We start from the raw sequence: 16,041 nt of genomic DNA, 5'->3' as shown, positions 1-16,041 counted from the left end.
ATGGCACAGAAAATTAAGGTCATAGCTGTCATAAATGGAAATTATCCAATGGGAGCGCCCTTTACCTCTTTTTCTGCAACGACGCATGTGAATCTAGCATTCCTCATGATTAAATTACACCAACTCTAACAGCTTAAGCTTTTGGAGGAATGGGTTGTTTCTCTGGTATCAGAGCTATTGCCTCAAGACAAGTCTTAAGTTCAAAACCCACCAACTCATTGATATTAAAAATCCAACAGCCAACTCTGACCACACGTGACGGGGAGGGAGTGTTGAAGTATAAATGATTAAATAACACCAACTCTAACAGCTTAAGCTTTTGAAGTAATTGGTGGTCTCACTGGTATCTCCTATAAAAACATTTGAAAATAATAAATTTTTATTAACCCATATTTCTTATAGAATTTTTTTTCCCGATGAATCTTTTTTAAAATCATTTTTTACAGGATTCTCCCCTTTTTAGTTGTGGAGAATGCGAAAAGCAAAAATATCTCAAAAATCTTATTCGGCTAGCTCCACTAGAATAATAGGAGCTTGTGCTTAGAAATTTTGTTTTTGCTGAACTCGGACGATCCATGGCCATGGAAAGAATCTCCTTTTATCAATTTTATTTTTAAGAAGATTATAATTATGATATAAATTTTTTTATGATAGTTTATATGATAATTCTAATTATACCATTTACTCCTTGCGGTTCACTCTACGTATAAGAGAAAATAATAAACTTTCAATTTCTTGCATTTTCTTTCTGATAAAAAATAACTTCCATCACGCGCATCGCACAGATGTTCCCACTACTGTATACGCGCACACATTGCATCGAAGGCAAATTCCAGATTTTTCTTCTTCTTTTTCCTACATGCACAGCCTCTCCTCTCTTCGTTTTCTAAAATTTTACAACTGACCCCTATTGCTATTCCTTAAGGCCACATTTGGATACCCACAAAGATTTAGATTTGGATTTCTCACATTTGGCGGTTGAGATTTGGATCTAGATAAAATCCTTAAATTTCCAAATCAGCTACAACAGTGAAAAAAGATCTGATTTTCAAATCTGTTTTGCAAGACGTTATTTGAAAATCCATATTTGTGGCAAGTACCTTCACCCTCGTTGCTCCTCGACCTTGCTGTAGTAGTAGAACGACATCCTCTCTCTCTCTCTCTCTCTCTCTCTCTCTCTCTCTCGTCCAGCATGAGCATGAAGATGATTGATATATTTTGTATCCAAAACTCAAATCCAAATCCAAATACAAAAAAATGAGGTATCCAAACGTGGCCTAAATTCCCAGTATGTTCTCCTCCCTTAATGCATCTCTTCTCTCTCTCTCTCTCTCTCTCTCTCTCTCTCTCTCAAATCTCAAAAACAAGTTATTCCAAATAATTGAAATTCCAATAATACAATTAATAGGAAATCATTCTGACAAGGCATGCTAGACCCGATTTTCAACAAATAGAAGGGTGGTATTGAAAAAAATTTGAATAAATCTCAGTTTCATAAGTATCACAAGGCCACTAGCTCGAAGCAATATCACAAGTTTATAAATCCCAATGGTTAGTTTATAGGGAAGAAACGCTAAGGGAGTGTCATATTACATACCCAAAACACTAACCACAATTCCCATGGATCTCGAAATTCTATCACCTAAAATATACCAAATTACAAAGAAATGAGGGATACAAGTCAATGTGTTCATGCATGATGGTATGGGTTCATGAAGCATGCCCAAAGGCCCTTCACCAAAAGGATATTGCCATTTACAAAACCCCATCGGACAATCGATCGTTTCAAACCACAGTCAACCAACTCTCAATCGGAAGCCACTGTATCTTCGTCTAGGGTTTCAAAGAAAAAAAAAGGCAAAGTGAGTATTTTTAGGACTAGTTAGAAACACCTTACTTAAAAATAAAACCTCTTTGAAATTGATGTAATAACCGACCCTACCATAAAGGGTCGATTATTTTAGGATGTCTAATGATAGCCTTGGATCATGTGATCAATGGTTAGATCTTGAGGATCTCATTGATCCAAGATTAAGGGCCCTTATTAAATCTAGAAATTTCTAAGTTATGTACAAGAGTTTTCCTAGAAAATATTTTCCTTGAAAGCGTTTTTCCAAACACCATAATGGGTGGTCAAATTTCAATGAAGGGAATGTGGACCACACTTGTGATCTTTCTAGAATGGCTATTTTAAATTAAGGCAACTTTTATTTAAAATCCATAACCGAGGGAAAGGTTGACTTTCCTCTCCCCTATTTTAGCAAGGTTGCCAAACCAAATCTCCCGTCTTTTAGCAATCAAATCTTGAAATATTTTTCTTTTGGAAAGAGTCCTATTATTTTTGAACTCTAAAAAAGGGAGGGAAAGTTGCTTGCCAATCAAGCAAGTGGAGATTTGGATTTGATTTGGCAATCCTTATGGCCTTCTTTTATAAGCATAAAAGGTGGGGTGTGAATTGGAGAAAACACTCCAAAAGGGGATTTCGTGTGGTGTGTGGAGAAGGAGACAAATTGAAGCCTCTTGTGTGTTCCCATTCTACCTTCTTCTTGTTCAAGATTTCATTCTTCTTCTCCACGTAAGTAATTTTAACCTTGTAATCATGTAAGATCTAAAAGTTATAAATAAACTTAAACTGATACTCTGGATTTTTCTTCATGATTGGTGAGATTCGTATCTATATACCCCACTCACATACCTTGACCTTATAGGAATGGTGAATCGGGTACATGTACATTACTCACAAATCTTTTTTGGAGTTTAATTTAATGATAAAATTTTGTATATAGGTATAACCTCAAATCTGATATAATTTTCATCAGTACATATACCCCCATATTATTGCAAATAGATTAAATGATTTTCATCAGTACTTGATTAGGTGTACCCTCATCAGTACTTCTTGCAAAGAGAGAAATCAATGAGATGGAGAAGTAGTCTTCACACAGGGCAGGATCCCGGAATCCAAGTAGTGTCGGCAAGACCTACTTTGATGCCTTTCTAAACTAGGGGCATTGAAACTGAGCAATCCGAAGGGGGTAATAACCATGACAAAATTTCTGATTGGGGAAATTAGAACCTCTTGACATGGTCTTCGAGATTACTCTGAGAGCGGCTAGTCTTACCATAAAAAAATAATAAAACATCAGATCTGAGAGTAAATCAAAAGTTAGTTGAGTTCTTGAAATAAATGTTGTCTCTTCAAAGTGAGTCAAGTTTATTGAAAATATGAATCTTCCTTGATCGAGTCCTTGGAAGTCTGTTCCTCATTCATATTCATTTTCTTTCAAGGTCTAAAATTGTCTGGCACTGGAAAGAATGGGTATATACCTTCCGAAATGAAAAGAAAAATCCAGAGCAGATCCTGGTTTAGGAATTAAAGACGGCAAGAGACATTTTGTTCAGACTAGCCAAAGACATCAGAGCCTCAAGCAGTGAGCGTAAAAGAGGGAATTCACAGACTCAGCCATTATGGAGATTGCCTTATTCAAATACCAAAGAAAGAACCCATGCAAACACAAAATCTTCCTACTTATCTTGGTTCTGCTTTCTTAAGACTTTTGTCATGGAAGGACATCACACTAGGGGCATCTTTTATGACCTATCAAGTCATAAAAGATACCAATTACTCAATGATAACTGCGATAGCTATTCTCAGCAGATAGAGACAAGAGATGCTTGAGTACATTACTTTGAGCCAAGTTCCTCAAATGAAATCATTCTTGAACAAAGTCAATGTCTAGAAAATCAAGTCCCCCAACGGAGTTTAGAATTAGCTCTCACAGTCTCCAAAATTTAAGCAGAATGTTGTTCACCTTTTGAAAAGAGACAATACCCGAAAAACCCATCAAGTCACTTGAATTCTGTTCTCATAACATATCATGTACTCCCAATTATTCTCGGCAAGAGATAACTATTCCATCAAGAGTCTATCTCATTATCACCTGAGAGTATATCTCATCATTTCATTGAGAGTCTGTCTCATCAATCCATCGAGAATCTGTCTCATCAATCCTTTGAGAATCTGTCTCATCATTCTATCTAGACTCTCCCTGAGAGCAAACCACCAAATTCTCCCTGAGAGTATCCGCCCCGAGCGAAGAGCCAAATTCTCCCTGAGAGCATCCGCCCCGAGCGAAGAACTAAATTCTCCCTGAGAGCATCCGCCCCTGAGCGAAGGATCAAATTCTCCCTGAGAGCATCCTCCCTCTGAGCAAGAACCAAATTCTCCCTGAGACCATCCGCCCCGAGTGAATAACCAAATTCTCCCTAAGAGCATCCGCCACGAGCGAAGAACTAAATTCTCCCTGAGAGCATCCGCCTCGAGCGAAGAACTGAATTCTCCCTGAGAGCATCCGCCCCGAGCGAAGAACCAAATTCCCCCTGAAAGCAGCCGCCCCGAGTGAAGAACCAAATTCTCCCTGAGAGCATCCGCCCTGAGCGAAGAACTGAATTCTCCCTGAGAGCATCCACCCCGAGCGAAGAACCAAATTCTCCCTGAGAGTATCCGCCCCGAGTGAAGAACTAAATTTTACTTGAGAGCACCTGCCCGAGCAAACAACAAAACCCATTCCATTTCAAGACCCCTGAGGCACCCATCCCACTTGAAGACCCCTGAGGCCACCTATTCTATTTGAACACTTGGAGGCATCCATTCCATTCAAGACCCCTGAGGTATCTGATCCTTCTGAAAGTTCAACCTTCACAAACTTATTTTCTTCATTTTTCTTTTTCTAATCAATTTTGGGCCAGTCAAAATGTGTTGTCTGTTCAGCTTTGGCATTCCCGTGACAAGCACGCTCTGCCAAAGAGGGGCATCTGTAGACACCTCATTTTGACCAGGCCCTATCCTTCCTTGTTTGAGTACAAAACCCATCAAATCATTGAATTGGAACCTCAAAATTCACCCTAGGGTATCTTAGGGTCCCATCTAGATCCTTTCAAAATTTCGTCGAAATCCGAGTACGTTTGCATAACAAATGAGCCAAGACAATGTGTGTAGTGCAAATGAAGAAGGGGGTGAATTATCCTGGAGATGGCCGACCAAGATCCATATAGGGACACGATTGTGTCGTGCGCCCATCACAATTTGCACAACCACGCGCCCATCAAATTGGTAGTGTGAATATCAACCAACTGAAAAACCTATAAATAACATCTAAGCTATCATTTGGGGGGGATGGAAGGTTTCTCTAATCTGCTTAGAGAATATTAGAGAAAAAGAGAGAACGAGCAAAGAGAGAGAGAAAAGCCCAAATTTCAAAACCCTAACCCTAGTTGTTGGTCTTCTCCGGCCAAATCTGGTTAAGGTCTGGCCATTTTCCGGCCATCTCTTACCTCCACCAAACTCCTCATCTCATTTTCACCTGGTTGAACCATTAGTTCCCTATTTTATCCTTCCTTAAGCTTGAAACCCTAGCTTTCTTTTTCCAAACCCTAACTTTCTTCATCAAAAACCTTATATCTTGTTTGTTCATCTTCAGATCTACAATTTTCTAGCCATTAGAGTCCCAAGTTTATAGTAGAAATCGAAGATCTAACCATTAGAACACTAAAACCTGCTGTTAAAAAAAAAACTATAAAACCTGTTGTCATTTTGTTTTACAAACCCTAGCTGAAGGTAGAAAGAGAGCAGAGTAGAGAGGACAATAAAGAGAAGAGAGGGGAGATCTGCTAAGATCCGGTCATTTTTTACAATTCTGGTGCTCGTTCTCATGGTTACAATTCTCTTTTCTTCGATTTACTAAAGAAGAACAAAAGAAAGAGCTTTGCCATTACACCGTTCTGATCATTGGCTCTGATCCTCTAGATAAAGGTAAAGGGTTTCAGGCAATTTCTTTTATTTCAATTTTGTATGTAAAGATCTCAGGTAATGCTTTGATTTGTCTGAATTTCCTGTACTTATTGCTGAAATCTTCTTAGTCGGTCATCTTTTTTAATGCTCTGATTTTAGTTCTCATGATGCTATTGCCTGTGGTTTTACTCTAAAAGGGGTTTAATAATTCTCTTTATCTTTATGATCATTTTGAATGAGAAATTTCCACATTGATTGAAAATTTTCACTGGAATTTTGACAATTTTAGAAACTCATGCCCTCTTTGATTGAATTTTAGTGGTGGAACAATAGCTCTAAAGTGGATTTTTCAAAATCAATGTCAACTGTTGGGATTGTCCCATTTGGATCTTTTCTATATGTTTGATGTGGAGTATTGTTTCATTTTCCTCTTTTTCATCAAAATTCTAATCTTTCGTTGGTAATTGCAATGGTTTTGTTCCTTATTTGGATTTTGATCATGGCATATCAGTGAGTATCATGGGTAGTTTGGCTTGTACAGAGGAATTTTCATTCCCTTCACATATGAGGACATTTTGATAATGAATTGGTGGAATAATTCCATTAGAAAGATCCTTTTTGAATGTCTTTAAATTGTAAAGAAAATCATTTTTGCAAATAAAGTAAAGGACCTCTTCTTTCACATTTATATACAGGTGAGGTAACAGTGTGAATGTTTGGTTCATGTGGGCATGATGTTATACACATTTTTTATTTATTCTATCTATGTTCATTACCAAATACTATCCGAAATCTCTCTTGCACCATCCTTTTCAGCCCATTGTCACTGAGTTTAACACCTTAAAATCCTTCCCAAAACAGCCCCTGTTTTGGCACAATTTAGCCCTTGTTTTAGCACAAAACAACCCCTGTTTTGGCATAAAACAGCCCTTTTTTTGCACCGATTCAGTCCATGTTTTACATGAATTCAGCTCACAGTTCAGTCCCTATATTACACTAGTTCAGCCCTCCCATTTGTTGGCATGACCAATATCATGATTCAGCAACTGTATTTGCTCAATCTGTTCCCATTATTTAACTGATTCAAGGAAACATTTAGGAGTCTTGAGAATGGTTGGGTATTCAATAAGGATGAGAGGAATGTTGAGGGTAATATGTATTAAGACTGAATCGTGTTTATATTTCTTAAAATATGCAGGCAAATAAAGAAATATGCTAAAGCTTTGGTCATTAAGTTTCATTATTTGATATGCATATCTTTTCTATTGCTTTCATTTTCTTTTGTTTCTTTAGCATGACTTCTTTTAGGGTCTCAAATTTGACATAGATCCCAATTCTCCTTGTGTGCTGTAGGTTGGTAGGAATAATTTTGATTCATTTAGTATATCTTGTATCGCTAATCACCTCGGCACAGCTTCAATTTTGACAATTGATCTATGTTAAGATATATGCATGTGAAATCTGGGTACATTTACTTTATCTTGCAGGTTTTGAAGTCATAAGTATGTTTTTCTAGGGCCTGTATCTTTATGCTAGTGTTTGTTTAGATATGTTGTACTAGAATTAAATCAATTAGTGTTGTTGTAACCTTGATGATTAGTACAGTAGAATGCTCAAACATTGTCAACTGTGTGTAGAATTATTGTAATATATAGATATGTGTATTTAGGGAAAGGCGATTGTCTTCTGATGTGGCATTCACATACTCAGGAAATGCTTTGGACTCATATTTCTACCATGTTGGGTAATTATGCATATATTATTTTGTGAACCTAAACTATATATATATATATATATATATATATATATATATATATATATATATAGAGGAAATTGTTGTTGAGCTTAAGCGCACCAAACCACCTATGGTGCGCTTAAGCTCCCCAATCACATGTGGTGATCCAAACCATTCATTTGCAAGGCCTTATGATAGATAGGGGGTGTACCAAAAATCAGCTCCATAGGATCATCCTAACCCCTCCATTTGTGGAGGACAAAAAATGGGCAGATTTGTGTCTGTTCATTTTTGTCCTCCACAAATGGAGGGGTTAGGATGATCCTATGGAGCTGATTTTTAGTACACCCCCTATCTATGTAAGGGACTTTAAAATGAATGCTTTGGATCATCCTAACAAAGTGGGCCCCCATGTGATTGGGCGCTTAAGCTCACCATAAGTTTGGTGAGCTTAAGCGCACCAACAGTTTCCTCATTTATATATATATATATATATATATATATATATGACTATACATGTTTTTGTTGGTGAATAAATGAAGTCTTGGACATGGGATCTTCACATTCTTGGTCATTTATATGTGAAATCAGTTGAAGGACCTAAAATATTTTAAAAACCGCACACATAACTCTATTATTGCTGAAAGGTTCAAAATAAGATTGGCCTTTATAATTGATAAAGCCAGGTATCAAAAGTGTTATTATGATAAATGGAGTTTAGGTTGTTTGTTGTCTAGGAATACATAATTAGATTGAGCATATTTTAACATTATGATTTTGAAAATGTGTACTAAGGTGTAAGGTCAAGTATGTCTATTATTTTAATTTCATTGATTTATTACAGGTTCTGCTTTACCTTTTCTTCAAACCTTATTTTAGCTTTTGAGATACTAAGAGCTCCATTATATTTTGGAATCTATTCAATTGGAGTTTGGGAGATGAAGGAGTCATCCCAAGCCCTCCTCTAGGGGACTTACCAAGTCCTAGTAACGTTCCCTTCTTTCCTCATTTTCATGTAGGGGACTGGCTTAGTCCCTAGAGTTATTCTTAGTCATCTATCATCTTCCTTTATTGTATGGCGATAAAGGCGTTAGCCCAAGCTCATCTTTAGAGGGACATACCGGATCATGGTAGTACCCTCTGTCTTCTTTCCTCTTCTTTAGGAGAAAGTATTTGGCCTTTTAGATACCCCTGGACATTAGTAGCCCATTCACTGCAAGGGCGATGAAGGCGCTAGCCCAAGCCCATCATTATGGGACTTGCTCAATCCAAGTAGCACTCCCCTCTTTTACTTAAAAGACTTGCCCATTCTTAGATAGCACTTCCCTCTTTTACTTAAAAGACTTGCTCAGTCTTAGATATGCTCCTTAAGCCATTAAATTTTTTAGCTCCCTCATTGCAAGGGCAATGAAAGAGTCATCTTGAGCCCACCCTTTTAGGAGACAGGCTATGTCTCATGTAGAAAAAGTCAAATCCTTTGGAGACAGGCTTAGTCTCATTAGCGAGTCAACCCATAGGAGACTACCTCAAGTCTCATAAGCTGCACCTCATTAGAAGACTTAGTCTTTTATTTGTCATCCCCTATTTATCATTGCCAGGGTAATGATAAGGATACTTGGAGCCCTTCATAGGAGACATTCAGTGTCTCATTAGAGTTAGTTGTTCTCCATAGGAAGTAGGCTTTGTTTCATTTTCCCCACTTATCCCTTTGCTTTAGGAGACTAGCCTAGTCTCATTAGCACCCCCTCTTAGGGTTACCAGTTTAGGAGTCTGTCCATTAGCATAGGAGCCTGTCCTTATTTAGAGAGTCAGTTTTTCAGGAGTCTGTCCTACTGTCATAGGGAGCTAGGATTCTGTCCAACCTTTCATAAGTCATTTGATTCTATCAAATCCTTGCAAGGCATAGGATTCTGCCCAACCCTTGCAGAGTCGGGATTTTGTCTCCCCCGCAAAGTATAGGATTCTGTCCAACCTTTGCCTGATATTAGAAGTTTGCCCTACCCTTATGATGATAGGAATACGTCCTCTTGAGTCAAAAACAACAAAAACACTTCAAAACATCAAAAGCACTTGAATACATGAAAACTCAAAAACATTCAGAAATTTCAAAACATTTGAAAAATCCAAATCATCTGAAAAGTTATGAGTCACTAAGAGTGTAGTTAGGAGAGTATGTTTTCGAACTACGTTGGCTTGATCCTCTTCCACTAGGTACGTAGGTAGCTTGGGACTCTCATCCCAAGTCCAGTCAAACCTTTCAAAATAAACATGTTCAAATCATTCAAAAACACAAAAATTCTTCAAAACAAATATTTTACACTAGTTTTCGAAAAAATCTTCTCCTAGAGTTGGGAGTCTGTCCTAGATATTTTGGGTGTCTTAGAGTTAGGAGTCTGACCTAGTTATGTTGATGATTTGCGTGTTTTGTGTGTGCTTATTATTTTCATTCCCGGGTCATGCATGCTTAGGTAGACGTCTTCTCGGGGATATCTGTTCCCATTTCACATGATTTTTGCCCAAAATTCTTCAAAGTTAATAAATAAATGGCATAAGAGACCGAGTGTTTACACTCAGGCGAATTGGGGGTGCCTAACACCTTCCCCATTCGTCATCAGGCACAAACTTTTGTATCACTGGTTATCCGTTGCAACAGAGTATAGTATGGGATCCAGGGCCTACTTCCTTGGATGACGACTCTGAGTTATTTTAGGTACGTCTCGGTTCCGGGTTTGTCCCCAAATCGAGAGGTATCTCATTTTACATCGCCACTCATGCTGTGAGGGCACTCTTTCGAGAGTTCCTTGGTAGAGCTCTCCTTCATGTGTGGAGATCTCAGATGATCAATGTGGATCTCGTATCCTCGCCACCTTCCTCAGGATTGGGGTCGACAAGAGGTCACTAGTGCAAGAAGGAAGAGGCTAAGGATTGAAGTTAACGAAGGAGAGTCAATAGGCGATAACTATTCGAGCACTGAAGGTATCTTAAACTTTGGTATTTGAGGTTAAAAATTTAGACCTATCATATTGTAGTTTCAATTCATGAACTCTCATTTGTTTATGTCGGGGGTAGAAAAAGAAAGGACTTTCGGGGACGGAATTCTTTTAAGGGGAGTAGATTGTAATAACCGACCCTACCATAAAGGGTCGATTATTTTAGGATGTCTAATGGTAGCCTTGGATCATGTGATCAATGATTAGATCTTGAGGATCTCATTGATCCAAGATCAAGGGCCCTTATTAAATCTAGAAATTTCTAAGTTATGCACAAAAGTTTTCCTAGAAAATATTTTCCTTGCAAGCGTTTTTCCAAACACCTTAATGGGTGGTCAAATTTCCATGAAGGGAATGTGGACCACACTTGTGATCCTTTTAGAATGGCTATTTTAAATTAAGGCAACTTTTATTTAAAATCCATAAAGGAGGGAATATTCGAAAATCCATAAAGGAGGGAAAGGTAGACTTTCCTCTCCCCTCTTTTAGCAATCAAATCTTGTAATATTTTTCTTCTGGAAAGAGTCCTATTATTTTTTAACTCTAAAAAGGGAGGGAAGGTTGCTTGCTAAGCAAGCAAGAGGAGATTTGAATTGATTTAGCAAGGTTGCCAAACCAAATCTCCCCTCTTTTAGCAATCAAATCTTGAAATATTTCTCTTTTGGAAAGAGTCCTATTATTTTTGAACTCTAAAAAAGGGAGGGAAAGTTGCTTGATAATCGATAATCAAGCAAGTGGAGATTTGGATTTGATTTGGCAATCCTTATGGCCTTCTTTTATAAGCATAAAAGGTGGGGTGTGAATTGGAGAAAACACTCCAAAAGGGGATTTCGTGTGGTGTGTGGAGAAGGAGACAAATTGAAGCCTCTTGTGTGTTCCCATTCTACCTTCTTCTTGTTCAAGATTTCATTCTTCTTCTCCACGTAAGTAATTTTAACCTTGTAATCATGTAAGATCTAAAAGTTATAAATAAACTTAAACTAATACTCTGGATTTTTCTTCATGATTGGTGAGATTCGTATCTATATACCCCACTCACATACCTTGACCTTATATGAATAGTGAATCGGGTACATGTAATTACTCGTAGATCTTTTTTGGAGTTTAATTTAATGATAAAATTTTGTATATAGGTATAACCTCAAATCTGATATATATATATATATATATATATATATATATATATATATATATATATATATATATATAGAGGAAACTGTTGGTGAGCTTTAAGCTCACCAAACTTATGGTGAGCTAGCTTGCCCAATCACATGGGTCCCACATTTTGGGGAGTGATCCAAACCATTCATTTGCAAGGCCTTATCATAGATAGGGGGTGTACCAAAAATCAGCTCCATAGGATCATCCTAACTGCTCCATTTGTGGAGGACAAAAATGGGGCAGATTTGTGTCTGTCCATTTTTGTCCTCCACAAATGGAGGGGTTAGGATGATCCTATGGAGCTGATTTTTGGTACAGCCCCCATCTATGTAAGGGACTTTCAAATGAATGGTTTGGATCATCCTAACAAAGTGGGCCCCCATATGATTGGGCAAGCTAGCTCACCATAAGTTTGGTGAGCTTAAGTTTGTGTCTGTATATATGTAAACTTGAAATCAAATTCTATGTATGTGTATTTATGCAGTTTCTTATGTATGCACACACACACACACACACACACACACAGATATATATATATATATATATATATATATATATATATATATATATATATATATATATATATATATCTGTGTGTGTATGATTTTCATCAGTACATTAGGCGCACCCTCATGTTAACTCTAAGAAATTCTGAGTATATTTGTAGTAGTATTGTGTATCCCAAAACGGGACAGCGGTGTGGTGCTTGTATGTGTGTTTTTGTGTCTCAAAATGGGACAGCAGTATAGTGTCTCAGTGTGCGTGTTTTTATGCCCAGAACGAGACAGCAATATAGTGTCTCAGTGTGCGTGTTTTTATGCCCAAAACAGGACAACAATATAGTGTCTCAGTATGCGTGTTTTTATGCCCAAAACTGGGCAGCAACATGGTGTTTTGATGTATGATTTTTATGCCCAAAACTGGGCAGCAACATGGTGTTTTGATGTATGGGTTTTTACGCCCAAAATTGGGGCAGCAACATGGTGTTTTGGAAGTATGGGTTTTTATGCCCAAAATCGGGCAGCAGCTTGGTGTTTTGAGAGTGTGGTTGTGCCCCAAAAACGAGGCAGCAAAGGATATTATTTGTGTATGGGTTCTGTTGTCGCTCTAAATAGGGCAGCAAGGACACTATTTATACATGAAATTGGGACCCTCAAAACGGGACCACACTATGTTGTAAGCTTGTGGGTATTTTGAGTCCCATCTTGGGACAAAATCCAGACTTGTGTGTATTTGGAGAACTTAATCATAAAACAAAATTTGACATTTGCTTACACCCTATTACTTGACTCCAGGGCCGTCACACTCCACTACCTTACCAGAGCCGTTCCATTCGTTCACGTTCGTAAGTTAAAAAGGCAGGTGATAGCTAGACTCAGTTCGTATAATTATCAATTAATGTGATTGGGAATGTGATATGTATCTACTTATTTTATTTCATGTCAAGACTAATTCCATTTTTGTTCTGAGACTTTAAGAATTATCATTTTGTGCTATCATGAGGTTTAAAATAAAGTAATACTTATTGGTTTTACTCTATGAGATAGAAATTTTCAGTCTAAAAAATACATGTGATTAAGACAGACATAAGAAAGGAAAGAAATGAAGATCATAAATGAATAAGGGTGATGGGAGGCCAGGAGCTATCCTCGATAAAACGACAAGACAACATGGGAGTCATGCGCAACCCCTGTTGATAATAGAATCATCTGAAGACCATGAGTATCTAGGCGGTAGGATTACCGTAACAACTCCGCACGGAACCTACCATGTAGGCCAAGGTAACAGGCGAATGGGAGCTGGAGTACCTTGGGGTAACAAGGACACTTAAATGAAGAAATAATGAAACTTTGGAAATCTATATTTAGTATTTCAGCTTTACAGTTACTTATTTATCTTGGTGGTTTCAGTTTTACAGTTACTTATCTTGTTGGTTTCAGCTTTACAATTAATTATCTTGTTGGTTTCATAAAGTTTTATTTCCAACATTGGTTTGTCGATAGATATTTCTCATAAACCTTCCTCATTTCATTGATAACCAATACTTGTTGAGATTAGCCACATGATCATGTTATTCTCACTCAGTTTTCATCTCAGGATCAGAGAACGTAAGTGGAGCGTTTGCGGATAAGGTATTTAGTTCGTTGGGCAGGGGAATGGAGTCGAATAAAGATTTGGAGATGACGAGCCACTTCAATCTCTATGGTTTAAAGTTTTAGTTGGAAAAATATTTATGGACTATTAATTATGTTTTTATTTAGACATTGAATAATTGTAATGGGATCCTCTTGGAGTTGTGGAATATGATTTAAAAATAGTACTGTTGAAGTTCGAATGATTGCGTAAATTTTTATTCTATTTTTTATGGTAAGTTGAACAGGTTGTTCTTATTCGTAGTGACCTGTTGGATCGGGTCGTTACAATTGACAATGATGTGCTTTTGAGGTATTCGATCTTGACATTCAACCAAGGGTTCAGGAGTGGTATCCACACTTGTAGTGTTTCCAGTGCAACAAGGACCTTGCGTTTACCGCTAGCATCCCTATTTCTTTTTTTTCTTTTTCTTTTTTTTATCAAGGAGAGCACTTCCACTTTAATTTCTGCACACCCCTTGCCAATAATTAATATACTGAAATTATAAATTTCATAACAAATGTGTCCATTATTGTACTACCATTGAAGTTTCATTATTTAACTAGCCATGTACGGCATCCCTGTCGGCATTGCTTTTCTGCATTACTCTGTTGATGATGCTAGACGCATAGGTAGCAGTGGGTGCATATGGAGAGTCCCTCAGCCGTGCAATGATACGGAGATATTTGGAACAGCCAAGGAGGAAGCATCTGCAAGGCATGTGTGAGCTCATTGTCCTCAAGGAGATGAGTGCAACCTTTAGAGTTTCATTCACCTCGTCCCTTCTATTAGAATATTCAGCCACTAGCTTTAGCAAAGCCTCTGCATCAATGAACAAAGTGCAATAAATATACAATGACAATACATGAAAGATTTAAGCTACAATGGCCCCAAGAGCAGCGGTAGTAGTTTTATGTAAGACCGCGACTAAGCAACTGAATGTAATAACTAACCAGACTTCGTTTCAATAATAAACTACACTTTCGTATCACTTGAAAGAGCAACTGAAAAGAATTTGACAGACCTCCATAGCACCTTCGCTGATAATTTCTTTACAAAGCTTGTTGGAGTTGCGGACAAGATTACTGAGTGCACCCGCGGCATTGGATTTAGTTTTGTCATCCTCATCTGAAAGTAGCAGATTTGCGAGTATAGGTATGGATCTCCTTAGTTCCTCATATAACAGGTCATTGTGGTATGCAGCATTTCCCACCTGGGGAGTCAAGAAATCAGATATAGTAAGAAGACCGACAGATGCACGGGATTAAAATGAAAAAGTAAATGATTAAGAAAAAACACATTATAACTATAAAATAAGACTCATAGAACCATCCTCATTCAATAATCAACATGATAAATAAATACGTATTTCAACAAAATAGATCTTAGCGAATTATGAGATTTGAGGACGAACAAAAGTCAAAACAAAATAGGACTCCGGTACCAACTAAGTTATCAATTCCATTCCGTTCCGGCCAGAATGGACCGGAATTCCGGTTCCAGCTCGGAATCTGGAACGGTTTGTGCATATTTTCTGTTCCGGTCCATTCCCGGCATTCCAGCTGGAATTCCGGACGAAATGGGCGGAATGCCCTGTTTCGCCCGGAATTGACTGAAAATGCACAAAATTTTCGAAATAAAGACGGCAATGCCATTATAGCCGTTGGGATAGCTTTTTGACCCTTTTACCTTCATTTTATGACTGTTTATGACAATTTTATGGCCGTTGGAAGGGTATTTTATGTCTTTTCGCATCCAAAAGCCCTTACACCTCTATGTATACCCCTCTAACCATTTTTCCTCACCAACCTCTCCTTCACCTTCTCTTACAACTTCCACTACTACACTTTCCTACATACTTGTCCACTCTAAGCTTCAACTACACACTTCAAACTTTATTTTTTAAGTAATAAAGATGTCTTTTTTACATATTTGGTTCATTTAATTGGTTCTTATATTTTTCTAACAATTTCTAAATTTTTTTGGAAATTTTTCATATTTTTAACTATTAAAAAAAATTTTCCCTTGTGGTAGCGGAATGAAAAATTTCGAACGAAACAGACGAAACACCGAAATGTTCCGTTCCGGTCACCAAAACGAAATAGAACTTATAACTTAGGGTACCAAAGGTAGAAAATTAATTTACAATTTCAACTCTCGCCATCCATTGGCATGAAATTTAAAATGCCGTCATGCTGGCTTAAAGAAATTCCACACCATCTCAACAACTG

The 16,041-nt window shown here is 37.6% G+C and overlaps 1 long non-coding RNA gene across 1 annotated transcript; it reads left to right on the top strand.

Annotated features, from left to right (window-relative positions):
* The first annotated feature begins 5,189 nt into the window (after positions 1–5,189).
* LOC143863086 (uncharacterized) lies at positions 5,190–14,024 on the top strand. Its single transcript, XR_013240720.1, has 2 exons — positions 5,190–5,812; positions 13,775–14,024. It is a non-coding gene; the product is annotated as an uncharacterized LOC143863086 (long non-coding RNA).
* Positions 14,025–16,041: the final 2,017 nt, after the last annotated feature.

Source organism: Tasmannia lanceolata, unplaced genomic scaffold (assembly GCF_043159265.1).
Source record: "Tasmannia lanceolata isolate RefF3 unplaced genomic scaffold, GAP_Taslan_0.1 ptg000003l, whole genome shotgun sequence".
In the NCBI taxonomy this organism is placed as follows: Eukaryota; Viridiplantae; Streptophyta; class Magnoliopsida; order Canellales; family Winteraceae; genus Tasmannia; species Tasmannia lanceolata.
The sequence above is the reverse complement of the archived record's forward strand: the minus strand, read 5'-3'. Positions and strand labels throughout refer to the sequence as shown.